This window comes from Camellia sinensis, chromosome 8, assembly GCF_055761805.1.
Source record: "Camellia sinensis isolate YWXY chromosome 8, ASM5576180v1, whole genome shotgun sequence".
Classification (NCBI taxonomy): Eukaryota; Viridiplantae; Streptophyta; class Magnoliopsida; order Ericales; family Theaceae; genus Camellia; species Camellia sinensis.
In genome coordinates, this window is record NC_138968.1 from 189850966 (window position 1) to 189865346 (window position 14381).

The 14381-nt window shown below is 33.8% G+C and overlaps 1 long non-coding RNA gene across 12 annotated transcripts; it reads right to left on the reverse strand.

Annotated features, from left to right (window-relative positions):
• Positions 1 to 2153: 2153 nt before the first annotated feature.
• LOC114308598 (uncharacterized) lies at positions 2154 to 12633 on the reverse strand. Of its 12 annotated transcripts, XR_014339084.1 has the most exons (8): positions 12451 to 12625; positions 10706 to 11025; positions 9721 to 9843; positions 6265 to 6361; positions 3728 to 3807; positions 2685 to 2716; positions 2495 to 2572; positions 2154 to 2393 (listed from the first exon to the last, which is right to left on the reverse strand). It is a non-coding gene; the product is annotated as an uncharacterized LOC114308598 (long non-coding RNA). The 12 variants fall into 12 exon arrangements; XR_003645548.2 differs by having other exon boundaries at positions 2495 to 2716; positions 12451 to 12633; XR_003645549.2 differs by having other exon boundaries at positions 2560 to 2716; positions 12451 to 12628.
• Between the last annotated feature and the right edge of the window lie 1748 nt (positions 12634 to 14381).

Sequence of the window (14381 nt, forward strand, 5' to 3'; positions counted from 1 at the left end):
ATAGATAATATTAACGTGAAACATAAAGAAATTAAATACTCATGGACAGTGCCAAACAATTATACATACATTGTGTATACCAACTAAGGCTTCTTCTTTTTTTTGATCGGCAAAAAAAAGAAACTATGTTGATGAGATAAACAAGTACAAAGTATAAGACAAATTACATCAATAAAGGAAAGGGGAGTGCAAAAGCATCGCAGTGAGCTAAATGATCCCAACTAGGTTGGCACCATCGAGCACACCCTAAATGATCCCAACTAAGGCTTCTTCTTTGACAAAGGGAATGGCATTTTTTATAAATTTGAAGTTGTGTAAGGGATATTTTCGTCTTCAAAATGAATCTACTCTCCACATAGGGGAGTGGTTCTCACATTTCGTTATATTGGAGAGAAAAGCTAACAATACACTTTAGTCCATAAACTAAGGGGGGTTATGTGGTGATTTCCGAATGTCAGAGGATAAATTGCACCCGATCCAAACTACAGGGGTAAAGTGAAGTTTTTCCAAAATTTTAATGGTACTTTGTTATTAGCAACATAATATTAATGAAAGTATGTAGAAACTCCATTACACCAGTAAAATTCCATCACAAGCTATAATGCAAGGTGTTAACCTGAGTAGTAAGTATATTGGTTAACATATTTGAAATGATTGTGTACATTTATTATAAAATATATGTTATCCAGAATTTATGATTATTTTAAATTATATTAACCAATGGAACAATAGATAAACAAGTACTGAAAAAGATGACACAATTTAAAAAAAATAAATAAATAATTTTTTTTGAATTAATGATTATCGGATTTGGAGGATAAATTAATATAAAATTTGTCAAGTAGATGAAGGAAGACGGTGTTGAATAGTTAAGAAGTTAAACACAATTACTAGTCTACTATGAACCACATTTTTCATATCCCAAATAGATGAAGTCAAACACAATTTAATCAATTTTCACAACCTTTGACATTTCTATTTTGAATCAATTAGTACCGGGGTGAATAACGGATATTTCGATCGGTCCAAACCGACTGAATCGAATTGATCCGTTGTATTTTGGATAAATGCGTGATGACGAACGGACAATTGCAAATTAATTTTTTCTAATCCGCATAGTTTTGGACCGCTGGTGGATTTAAGGTACCTTTGGCCGCAACCAAATCGCCAAATCACGAGCACCCCTAGTAATTTGTAATAATTTATATTTTTAATTTGTTTAGATATTCTGTTTGTATTTTTAATTGAAAAAGAATTTAGATATTCTGTTGTATTTTCAATTTGTTTTCAATTTGGAAATCTTTTTATCAAATGACAAGTGTTGATATTTACTATTTTTTGTATGAAAAATATAAGGTCTAATTTTGTCATTTAAAAAAAAAATCAAATTAAATAATTTTTGAATAAAAAAAAAGTAATGAAATTATTTTGATAACACATGACTTTCTTAATTGTAATTATTATTGGTACTTGAAAATTTACTTGATAATCTTTTAGTTATGTTGAGTTGGATTGTTATCATAAAAAAAAAAAAGCTGACAAGTTATCACTACAAGAAATTACATTTTTGGCGACTAAAATTTTAGTCGCCAAAAGTTAGATTTTTAGTCACCAAAATGTTTTCCCGACTAAATAGTTTGGTCGCCATCTTGGTCGCGAAAAGATCGTCAGGGAAGGTATTGGCGACTAAAAAATATTTAGTCGCCGAAAGTCCTAAATTGGCTACTAAATAATTAGTCGCCAAAAGGAAAGGCATTGGCGACTAATTTTCTTTAGTCGCCGAAAGTCAGTGATTGGCGACTAAAAATTTAGTCGCCCAAAGTTTTCAATAACTGTGCTTTTTTGTTTTAGCGACTAAAATCTTTAGTCACTAAAAACATGACTCCTTTTGAGCTACCAATTTTTTGGTCGCTAAAATCATGGTACTCCTTTTCGACTACTAATTTTTTAGTTGCAAAAAACTTTTTTTTTTTTTTTTTTTGGCTACTAACTATTTAGTAGCCAATAAGTTCTCTTTTTATTTTTTGGCTACTAAATGTTTAGTCGTCAAAAGCTATTTATTAATTTTTTTAAAATGCATAAATTGAATATTTTTAATTAATTTGTAAATTATATGCAGTCCATTATCAATGCAACCTATTACCTGTAAATAAACAGAATAATACATCTATCAATTATCATCTAAATCCATTATAAATAATATTACTCATTTCATTATCATATAAATCTACATCAACACCAACCAAGTATAATCTATCTAAATTAAATATTACATACAAAAACAATGGATTTCCAAAACAAAGAATTGTACAAAAATAAATGTTTTCCATATACAGAACAAACGCTCTTCGTACACAAAAATAAATATCCACAAGAGCCCACGCAAAAGCAATCTGTTAAAAAAAAAAAAAAAAAAAACCATTAGCACTTATTCAATAAAATTGACATTTCAAATTATAACAATTATAAATTTAATAATTCTGATATATTATACTTTGCAAATTATTGTGATCAAATAGACAACATGTTATTGTAAATGAAGTGCATGGTATGGTTCACCTAAATCAATGGCCTGCAAAAAATACCATTAGAATTTGAAAGGGAAGTGAAAGGCAAATGATTCATAGTGCTTTGTCAAGAAACTCAAGATCACCCAAACCAGCAAAAACTCAGGGTCACCTAACCTCCAGTTCCTTCAGTGCTTTGTCAAGAAAAACTGCAATAGCAAACAAACAACATGATTAGGCTTTCTCGAAAGGATACTGAAGTATTCATTTACAAGTATCAATGTATACAAGTCCACATCTCTTAAAAAAAATTTGTCTCATAAACCACCAAATTAGAATGAGGTTCCAAAGTGGAAACTTAATATGAAAGAAGAAATTGAACATTTAGATTGGATGCTACTGAAATGCTACCAAACAGTTGTTTATGATCCAAACACAAATTGCTAACAAATCATTTGTATGAAATTGCTAACAAATCATTTGTCACCCTGGCATCAGCAACTCACTCATATAAATACCAGAATAGTGGTGATTAATATCCAAAATTACTCCAACAAACATGGGAGGCCCAACTCCAATATTATTTCTTTCTTATAGGTGAAACAGAAATACACATTTTTTTATTTTCCATGAATCAACCAAAAATTTGGAAGTTTACACCTAAACCAAAATCCACATTTCTTTGTCACTGGTCAAATTTGTTGAAACTTAAGAATGTCAAGAACTTCATAATGAATTTACATGAAGATGAGATGTAAAAATTGGTTACAATTTTCATCCAAAATTAAAATTTTCATGCTCATATATGACATAAGAAATAAGTGATGCTGTATTTTATCAAAACTGTTATTCAATATACTGTCACGACCCAAACCCGGCCCTATGGGTTTAGCACCGTAACCGGTCAGTAATCCGAGATTACCGAAGGCCTGCAGAACAGTAGAATAGTAAAACAGAGTACAGGGCTTGGCGGAAGCCAATACAGTAAATGAATAGTGTCCATGAAGCTGTGTCAGTCTGTATGCCAAAAAGATTTTTCATGCATTCACATATATAAACAGTACAGTCTATACAAAATTTACAGTCACACAGTACAGGGACCTAATCCCTCGATAACAGTACGGTTAGCAGTTAACAGTCTATACAGTAATCCAAACAGTATGGAGACAGACGGGGGAAAAACAAGACACCCCCAAAGCCATAACATGGCAACTCGGAACCTCTCAGTGAGGCACAAAGGCTGGCTTGACAAAACTGGAGTCTAACCCACGCTCCTAGCTCCGATCTGGCGGCTGAGCACCTACATATATATATATATATAAACAGTGAGCTAAAGCCCAGTGAATAACATAATGCGTAAAGGGGTTATGAATGAAATGTCCTTATAGTAAGAAAATCAGTTCATTAAACAATACTTCAATCTTTCAGTCAGAATAGTTATTCAGTCATATGTGGTACATCCATTAGCATAGCAGTAAACAGTAGGTCTTAAAGACCGAACAGTAATGATGGCCATCAATCAGTAAACAGTAGTGGTCCCACGAGGGAACCGACAGAGATCTCTGTAACAGTAAACAGTAAGTGCTAAGGATGCCACAATACAGTTCAGAAGATAGGACATACATTCATTCAGTAAACAATATCAGTTCAGTAAACAGTTCAGTTCAGTATTCAGAAGATAATCATTTGAACATATCTTTACACAATTGTTACTCACAGAGTTTGGGCTACAGTATGCTAGAGCGTGTCTCCCCAGTCGCCAGCCCTACACAGTTCACAGGTTGAACACACACTAAGCTACACAGTTGGGAAAGATAACAACTTAATCCCTAATTTGCCTCGGTGTGTTCTACATCTATATCCTCAATAAGATGCCTTAAACTAGGTCTAAGAATGCCTAGAATGGGATGAGGATGCAAAGATGTGATCAGAAAACAGTCTCAGAATTTTCAGAAAAACAGAGTCCCGCTCGAGCGCATGTTTCCCCGCTCGAGCGGACATGCAACAAAGGTACACGCTCGAGCGTAAACTTTCCCGCTCGAGCGTACTGTAAAAGTACTGGATGGATGAAATCTCCGCTCGACGCCCGCTCGAGCTTGAGACATGACTCCGCTCGAGCGCCCAATCCTCCGCTCGAGCAGACTGTAAAACAGTGCAGAGAGATGCTGGATGCTCGGATTTCACGCTCGAGCGTCACTTCCCCCCGCTCGAGCGGAAGTGCAAAATCTGGGAATTCCAGATTGCACCTCCAAGCTCAAACTCACATTCAAATACATCAAAACCAATCCTCTTGGGCCCATTTTCTGGAAAACATTTATAAACACATAGAATAACATGGTTCAAAGCTCAATTTGAGAAATCAAAGCCCAAGGGTGTTTAATTCAAACTCAATTTCAAACCATTTTTCAAGAACAAGATGAACATGCAAACATGCATGCATTCAAATCATTTTGAAGCTCCAACTTGATGCTCTAAGGAGCCAATCTTTTCAAAACATGGTGAAATCATGGACTTAAACATAATTATGAACATGCATGTAACCTTTTGCCATGAAAACAACTCAAACATCTATATTACAAACATGCATGCATGAAATGAGCTTCAAATCAACAACAATGAACCAATTCTAGACTTAAATCACTAGAGGCTCAAGAATCTTGCATGAATAAGCTTAAACACAACAAAGAGGGGTTGAATTCCTTACCTAGGTTCCTTGGATGCAAGTCTAGGGGTTCAATTTAGCAATCCACACTTCAATTAGCAAGCAACACACCAAGCAATTCAAGCCAATTCAACAAAATGAACTCAATTCTCTCCTCTAGTCTCTCTCTAGTCGGCAAGGCAAGGAAGAAGGCTGAGGTAAACGTTTTTGGCTCAAATGTAATGAACTCAAAAGTGTATAGGTAGTGGCCCACTCAAGGGCAAGGTTGTAATTAAGGCCAACTCTGTATTTTATCAATATTTAATCTAATTTAATCATACCTAATCAGTTTTCGAATAAAAACACTATAAAGTCACATTAATTACGACGATCATAAAACACCAATCGGTTTCTAATTCGGCCGCCGATAAGGCCTTCAATGAGCAGTTTAAACACAAGTCATGAACAGATCAAACATACAGTCAACAGACAAAATGCAATTCAAACGTACATACTCAGTCAATTCAGTTCCAATTTTCAGTCAGTCAGTTCCGTAGTTTATTCAGTTCGATTATCAGTCATAATCAGTCTCGGGTAACAGTAATTAGCGGTTAATCAGTCATTAGTCGGTAAGCAGCATGAGGGTTGTTACATATACCCTATGCCAAAGTTGTTAAAGCATCAATTGGTCCAACAAACTCCTGACTGACTTATCAAAATTATATCTCCAATATATATATATTGACAATAAAATTATGCTCTTCCATTTACTTCAGTGCAAAAGAGTAAGTGAACCCATGAACCCATGCTAAACATTGCCCCTGTTTTAAAACTTGCTCTTGAAAAACAAAACCATGATTTGGTACTGATCAGTGAAATTACTGGATGAGATATCATGGTATGATGATCACCAAGCCTAATAAGGTGGAAAAGGTCCATCTAGAAATAGTCGATAAGAATATCCTGGATTTATTATATAGAAACAAGCTTTCACAAATATAAAGAGTAACATGGCAAACATCAACAATATGCCCAAGGAACAGAGTGCCATATTCAATACATCTGGTTTAAGATCAAAGATTTCAAATGAAAAAAGAGAAAAAAGTTACAGAATACCTTGATTAGATATTTGTCCCCCCAGATACGATCTCATAGAACCCTAGAGAAAGAAAGAACAAAAAAGGAATATCTACAATTCCATGCCAAAAATCATCTGTAAAAAAAAAAAAAAAAAAAATTAATCATTAGTATTGACCACATAGCATTGACATATTTGAAATTATAAAAGAAAATTATATAATGCAAAATCTTTGCATTATCCTTATGGGTCTTCACAAGCAAGACTGTTACTTATATCAAGCACTCATTTTTCATGCCAAAAGGACTAATATAGCATCTGAATTAAGTTTAGGGGGTATTCAACTCTAACTCCCAACCTACGAGTTCGAATTGCGTTCCGTCAGTTCTCACAACTCCTATTTGTCATGGCGAAGCTATCCGTGCAAGCCACACGGTCGTTCGGAGGCTGTTTTGAATTTTTGCCCCCGAAACGCCCTTTTTCGACAAAGTTTAGGGCGTATTTGGCTCTAACTCCCAACCTACTGGTCCAAATTACGTTCTGTCAGTTTTCACAAGTCCTATTTATCATAGGAGAACTGTCCGTGTGAGCCACACAGTGGTTCGGGGGCTGTTATGAATTTTTGCCCCCAGAAAGTCCTTTTTTGACTAAGTTTAGGGCGTATTCAGCTCTAACTCCCAACCTACAGATCCGGATTACGTTCCGTCAGTTTTCATAAGTCCTATTTGTCATGGAAGAACTATCTGTGTGAGTCATAAGGTGGTTTGGGGGCTGTTTTGAGTTTTCGCCCCCAAAAATGCCCTTTTTCGACTAAAATTCGGCTTTAACTCCCAACCTACAGGTTCGAATTACGTTCTGTCAGTTCTTACAAGTCCTATTTGTTGTGAGGAAGCTGGTTGTGACATCCGTACGGTGGTTTGTGGGGCATTTTGCATTTTTGCCCCCTTAACGCCCTTTTTCGGTTAAGTTTAAAGCATTTTCGGCTCTAACTCCCAATCTGCACGTGCTAATTACATTCCGTCTGTTGTCACAGGTCCTATTTGTTGTGAGAAAGCTGGTTGTGACATCCATACGGTGGTTCGGGGGCTGTTTTGCATTTTCGCCCCCTTAATGTCGTTTTTCGATTAAGTTAAAGGCATTTTCGGCTCTAATTCCCAACCTACACGTGCTAATTACATTTCATCTGTTGTTACAAGTCCTATTTGTCATGGGGAAGCTGGTTGTGGTATCTATACGTTGGTTCGGGGGCTGTTTTGCATTTTTGCCTCCTTAACGCCCTTGTTTGAATAAATTTTAACAAAGAAAGCTACATAGGTTTGTCTCTAGGTATCCGATTCCTTTAATTTAACCTGATATCCAAGTACATTACAAAATATTCCTATTTCTTAACAAATTTCACTTATTTTCTACAATAGAATGGTGTGCACAATATGCCATAAAGCATTTTATTCCTATTTTTTGTATAGTTTTACGATTAACTCGAATTGGTAAGTATGTTTGTAGGTGAATGTCTAAGTGCACATATTGTTTATATATCTCATACTCATATCCTTATCCAAGTATAATGTCTGACAATGATACTCTATACATTTAGAAAAGGATAACTTACATGAACCTCTCCTAAAAGAAACTTATAAGAGTATAACTAAGAAAATAAAACTATTAACTATAAGGCATGGCCTCTGAAACTAAGATCATAATTGAAAGTGAGTTTATGAACACTTGCCTGATGGACCACCATCAGCATTATCACCAAGATCAAATCTACAAAAGATGGAGTTTGGGGAGGCATAGGATCTTGAAGAGTGAGCGTGGATGCTTGAATTACCAAGATCAAATCTACAAAAGATGCTCAGAGCCTAGATTCTATGTTGAAATCTATAGAGATGCAAGATACAAGGTGGGGGAGAGAGAGTAGCCATAGTCAAGTGGGAACTTGAGCAATTTGCTACACAATTAGATGTGAAAAGGTAGGGGCTCGACACTTTTTGTTAAATAGAAGGTTCCCATGATATATGACGTAGGATTTATTATCTTAAAAATTCCTCAAAAAAAATCATAAATTAATTTAAAAAGAAAAGCACCCACTACATCGGCATGGGTATGTATGAAAATAAAACAAAATAAGAAATTTCCACAAGAATATATTTTCCTATAAAATCTAGAAAAGAAATCAACAGATCAGAAAACTTCCTGGTTAACCATAGTTGAAAGAAATTTATATGCATATTCAATTGCCGAGTATCCCCCTAGTATAAAAAAAAATGTCCATTTGCCATCCAGATACACCACAAGAGGAAAGAGTCAAATATAAAGAGGAAAGATTCAGATTGGGAGAGGTTGATCAATAGCTGAACCTAACCCTTACTTAAGCTGAGGAGTCCGGATCCTCTACAGTGATATTTCCTAGAGTGATCTTAAAGTGATATTTTGGATGACTGAGATTTAATTCTACAAAAGTTGAGAGTATAATAATCATTTCACCTTCCAGCTCTTAAGCCCTAACCCTATCACTCTAAGATCATTCTAGGAAAAAACCACTCTAGAGGATTCGAACTCTAAGCTGAGGTCAGCTATAAGTTTTTCAACCCGAACTTTACAAATGCGGCCTATAGCCTTTTCAAAAGTCCGGTAGGCCTCTAAGTCCATTGAGCTGATTAATTCACATCCATACTCAAATTGGAATCGAGTTAAATGCATATCCTACATGTGCCACAAATATACTCAAAGTATTCATAGTTGCAATTTCATTCTTTTAAACTTCATAAAAAATCTGTCATTAAATCCACTGTTTCTTAAATCTTTATAATTTGCAAAACATGTACTTTATATTGGTAGTTTAAACCTGCTATGAATCTGTAATGTACATGTGTTCACAGATTTTTTAAGTTATATATATTATATCTTAAATGGAGTGGAAATGAACCCTATTATTCAACAAAACATGAGTCTGCACTGGCAAATTCATGAATCCACTATAACATTAGCCCAAACATAACTTGCTCTTTAGAAAACCCACATTTGCACTTGAAATTGAGAATTTCATTGCAATTTACACTTCATCCCTTCCATAAGTGCTATGCAACATAATCAATTAAGAACGTATAATTTATCAAATCAGACATCGACTTAAATTTGCAATTGGTTTTTACAAAGTTAACAAGATTCAAAAAAGTCTAGAAATAAACAATTAAAACTAACCAAAATTATCACAAGGTTCCATTTCATCATCATGAGAGTTAATGTCCATTCATGGCTGAGGTTTTTTTGAAACGCCCAATACATGTTTATGTACCCACCAAATTATGAAGTTTATATAATGAACACTCCTTGACAGTTGCACATAAACAATAGGTGATCCTAATAACGGAGGTAAAGTGAATATATACATGGCCATACAGTGGCTGCCATCAATTCATGGACATACTTTTGGAACTAAGAAAAAATAAAGAAGCAAGCCATGCATTTCTATCTGTGAAAGGAATGGAACAAACCTATTTAGCCATGCTACAAGCTTTCTCTGATGCATTTAGAATCTCATAGTAGAAAATCGAGAAGTTGAGTGCCAGACCCAACCTTATGGGGTGAGTTGGAGCAAAATCAGCAACCGCAATATCCTTCACAGTTTAACCAATTCCAATGTGAAAATTCACAAAGCACACACACATACATATGTATTCCTAGCAAAATTGCATTTATCATGCACACATAGAATGTATGACTATTCATTTTTGGAAAGCAATGAGCTTATTAAATTTGAAATGATTTGAAGTGATTTAGGTACCATTTGACAAATGACTATTCACTCTGAGACTAGATTTGAAATGATTTAGGTACCATTTGAAATGATTTGAAATCATGGACTTTCAGTCACTCTGGGATTATGCAGCACATACAACCAAAGTCTTAATAAATAAAAACAACATTAATAATTTGGGAATTCACCAAAGTACTTAACTACTGATTGAACTGAGATACCCATTTCAAAAATTATAAACCATCCTAAAAGAGTATATACAAAGATGCCCATTTCAAAAATATATATTGGCAGCAGAGCAGTGAGGAAAACATCCAATGAAGCACATGCAAAAACGCACACACACACATACACACACACTTCAGGACAATCTTCCTCGTCACTTTCATACTTTAAAATCTTTTCCTAGAGAAGAAACTCATCTAATCACCACAGCAGGAATTTATCGGAGAGAATCTGTTTAAAGGTTGCCAACTCATATAGCAATTTCATCAAAAACAGTGATTAATGATACATATTCTGAGCCTTGTTGATCTCATGGATTATGACATTTGATGTGGCTTAGAAATGAGAATTGTTGCACATAAGAATGCAAACTTTTTATTATGGCACTTTTCAACTGTAAGCAACCGTGACTTCTTTTAAAAAAGGAAAATCACAAAGCACATCAAATATTAAGGAAAACGACATACGTGAGAAGCATTGAATATGTTGAGACTTACATGTTAAAATCTGGAACAACAACAATATTGAAAAGATCCAGGTCATACTCAAGACCAAATCTGCAAAACAATTTCAGAAGTAGGACTGACCTTCCCGACTACTACTCACAGTGCACTAGAGTGGATGGCCTTCCCCATTAATTCCACCAACCAAACGAATCAAACTGAGATGTTCTGGAACAAGACAAAAATAATTATTAAAGAAAGAAAATTAGAGGGTTTTTAAAACCAAACCAGGTCAAAAGAACTTCAGCAACATCCTCTTGCCAATAAAACACCACCCTTTTTTTTTTCTCAAACCCAGTTCAACTCTCTGGCCCCTGGTAGGAAAAAGAAGGGGAAATAGAAAATCAAGATAGATATAGAGGTCAACCAACGAAAAAAATTAATTAATAGTAGTAGTGAATAAAAATTTCAGACATAAATTGATTGATTTAATAGCAAAGCAAAGCAGCAAAGCGAGAGTAACATTTGGTATCACTACGATGCAGCAAACCTCAAATAATTCAGACATTCCAAGCTATGCTAGCAAAAAATATTTAGAAAGGTGTAAGGAAAATGCAGCAATTGAGTTGTAATACAGGAACAAAATAAAAAAATAAAAAAAATAAAAACTAAAAACCTAGAGTCCAAAGACTAATATTGCTGCCAGCCAAACCTGCAAGAAAAGATGAGTCGAGTTTCTATGAGAGAGAGAGCGATGAGTCGGATTTTTTTTATAAATGGGTTGTGTTTTTTACTATATTAAGGGGAAAAGAGCATATATTTTGTAATTAGCGTATTTTAGAAAAAGGTCGTGTTTAGGACCAAAATTCTAAATTTTATGAAGCATGATTAGGTTAGAAACTCGAACATACAGCAGTTTGTGAGCACAGTTATGCTACTTTAAAGCTTTTAGAAGTGTTTCCTAAAGAATGTGATTATGGTAGCTCAGAAGTACTATGAAAGGATGGCATTAGACCCAATTCCAAATGTTTCAGAAAGTTTATCACTTGCCCTATACACACTTCTACACCACAAGGCTGCTAAGCTGATACTCCATCGATAGATGATGTAAATCAGACACCATTTCACACTTTATACCCAAATCAATAACTTTTTTTTGTAAGAAGAGATGTAAAACATCTATTGTATTATATGAAATGGTTATAAGAACCCAAAACCAGCCTCAAACCACAATATTATGAACTTAGTTTAATACCACAAAATTCTCTGAGAAATAATCATAAAAGGGAAGCAAATAAATTCATTACTAATACAATCATAGCATCAAATTTCAATTGAAATAATCAGAATACATAAGAATACATACACAATCAATGAGCAACCATACATGGAAATAAATACACAATTTGAAACTAATGAGCAACCATACATAGAAATACATACACAATGAGTCGGATTAGGGCTTTGAGCCTAATGAGATAGAAAGGGAAAGAGGGGAAAAGGTATCAAACAACTTAAATCAAACCTATTTACCACATCAAACCCATAAAACCCTAGAAATCAACACGAAATTAGACACCTTAAATCATGTAAAACCCGAAAGCAAGAGTGAGAAATGGGAAAATAGAGGAAGGGAGAGAGAGACAGACAAAGACAGAGTGCGATCGAGCGAGAGAGAGAGAGACAAAGAGTGAGCGACTGAAAGCGAAAGCGAGAGCGAGAGAGACAGAGAGCAAGCGAGTGAGAGTGAGAGAGAGAGAGAGAGAGAGCAAAAGAGAGAGGGAAGAAAGAGAAAGAACCTATTTGTACTGCGGCGGTGGCGATGGTGATTTGCGGTAGCGGCGATGTGCGACGGACGTGTGGTGAGAGACTTTGATGAAGTGAGGAGGTGAAGTTGTCTTTGCAATAGAGAAACTGAGGAAAAGGACTGAAATCTGGACACCTAAATTAGGGCGCCTAAAATATGTTCCCACTAAATATTTTAAATCTTTTAGCGACTAAAATGTTTTTTTAGTCGCCATAAGTTGACTATTTGGTAACTAATTGTTCTTTTGTAGGAAATAATTGAGTATACCGCGACTAAATATTTTTTAGTTGCCAAAACTGCATATTTGCCGACCAAATTCTTTAGTCGCCAAAGGGTAACAGTGCAAATGTAGCTATTATTTGGCGACTAAACTTATTTTAGTCGGCAAAAATTAGTATACTACGACTAAAATAAAATTTAGTAGTTAAAAAACTAGAGTAACGGCGACTAATAATTTTTTTAGTCGCCTATTATGGAAAATTCACTGATTGATGTTTTTTTTGAGCGCCAATAAATAATATACGTTGACTAAAATATTTTAATAGCAAACACTTGAACGAACGGTGACCAAAATAATTTTTAGTAGCCAAAAATTAAACTTTTGGCAACTAAATCCCTTTTAGTAGCCAAATTTAGTCGCCAAAAGTGTAAATTGTTGTAGTGTATAATATGTTTAAAATTTGTAAATATTTAAACCGACAAACCAATTTATATCTATCCGCTAATTTATCAATCCGTTCATTCTGCATCTGTCAATCTGACGAACAAATGTAAATTGATTTTTTCTAATCTACCAATTCAACAGACGGATGAGATTGAAAGTTTTTCCACCACAATCAAACCGCAAAGCACTAGCCTACTGCGAACCACATTTTTCATATCCTATCTTTTGAATCATTAAGAACCAACCAACTGGATAAATTTATTTTTTATTCAAACATTAACCGGTTAAGTTTTTAAATAAGATGATAATTAACAAGTAGATCATAAATTTAAGTTTAAATCTCATCGTTGAGTTAAATTATTCCATAATGTTTAAATTTAGCTTATCTTAATTGTGAAAACAACTTCTTAATCAGGGGCCTTTTTTTTTCTTTTTTTTTTTCTTTTTTTTTTGTGTGTGTGTGTGTGTAGATTTTTTTCATTTTAAGGACTTTTAGTCTTAGAGCCCCTAAATTTTTTTGAGTTTTCAAAAACAGTTTTTAGAGTTTTCAATTTGTATTTTTGTATTTTTAATGATTTTTAAAATGTTTTAATCAAAATATTTTAATTTTTATATCCACTTAATCTCAATAAACTTAAAAAGTAAATAAAAAAAATTGTATAAAAATCTTTAAAAAAATTTATTGAATAAAACAAAATATGAAAATGTGTCGACTTTTTGTATTTTTTATATTTTTTATTTGGAGAATTTTTTAAAGTTTTTTTTTTATAAATATTATACTTATTAACGATATTTAGATTAGATATATCTAAAAAATATAAAAATTTACACAAAATATTAAAAAAAATCACTAAAAATTAAAAAAAAAAATACAAAAAATAAATTAAAAAAAAAAAACTTAATTCTCTGAAAATTAGACTCAATTTTTTGGAACCAACACGGTGCCTAATAAATTTTTTTTTTTTATAAACCAAACAAAAAAATCAACAAAAAGACAAACAAAACCATAAATCAGTCTCCACTGATTCAACAACGACTAGTTGGTGGCTTGTTGAATCACTCCAATTAAATTCATTATTTTGTCATTAGTCCAACATTATTGTTGGGCTCGTGCCCCTTGGCCCACTTTATTAGTTGCAGCCATCTGATTAAATCATAAAGCATTTCATACACGAAGATGGTTTTAAAGATTTCATTAAACTAGAATTTAATGGGGGTGATTCGAAAATTGGTTAAAAGTTGATTTTTTAGATTTTTTG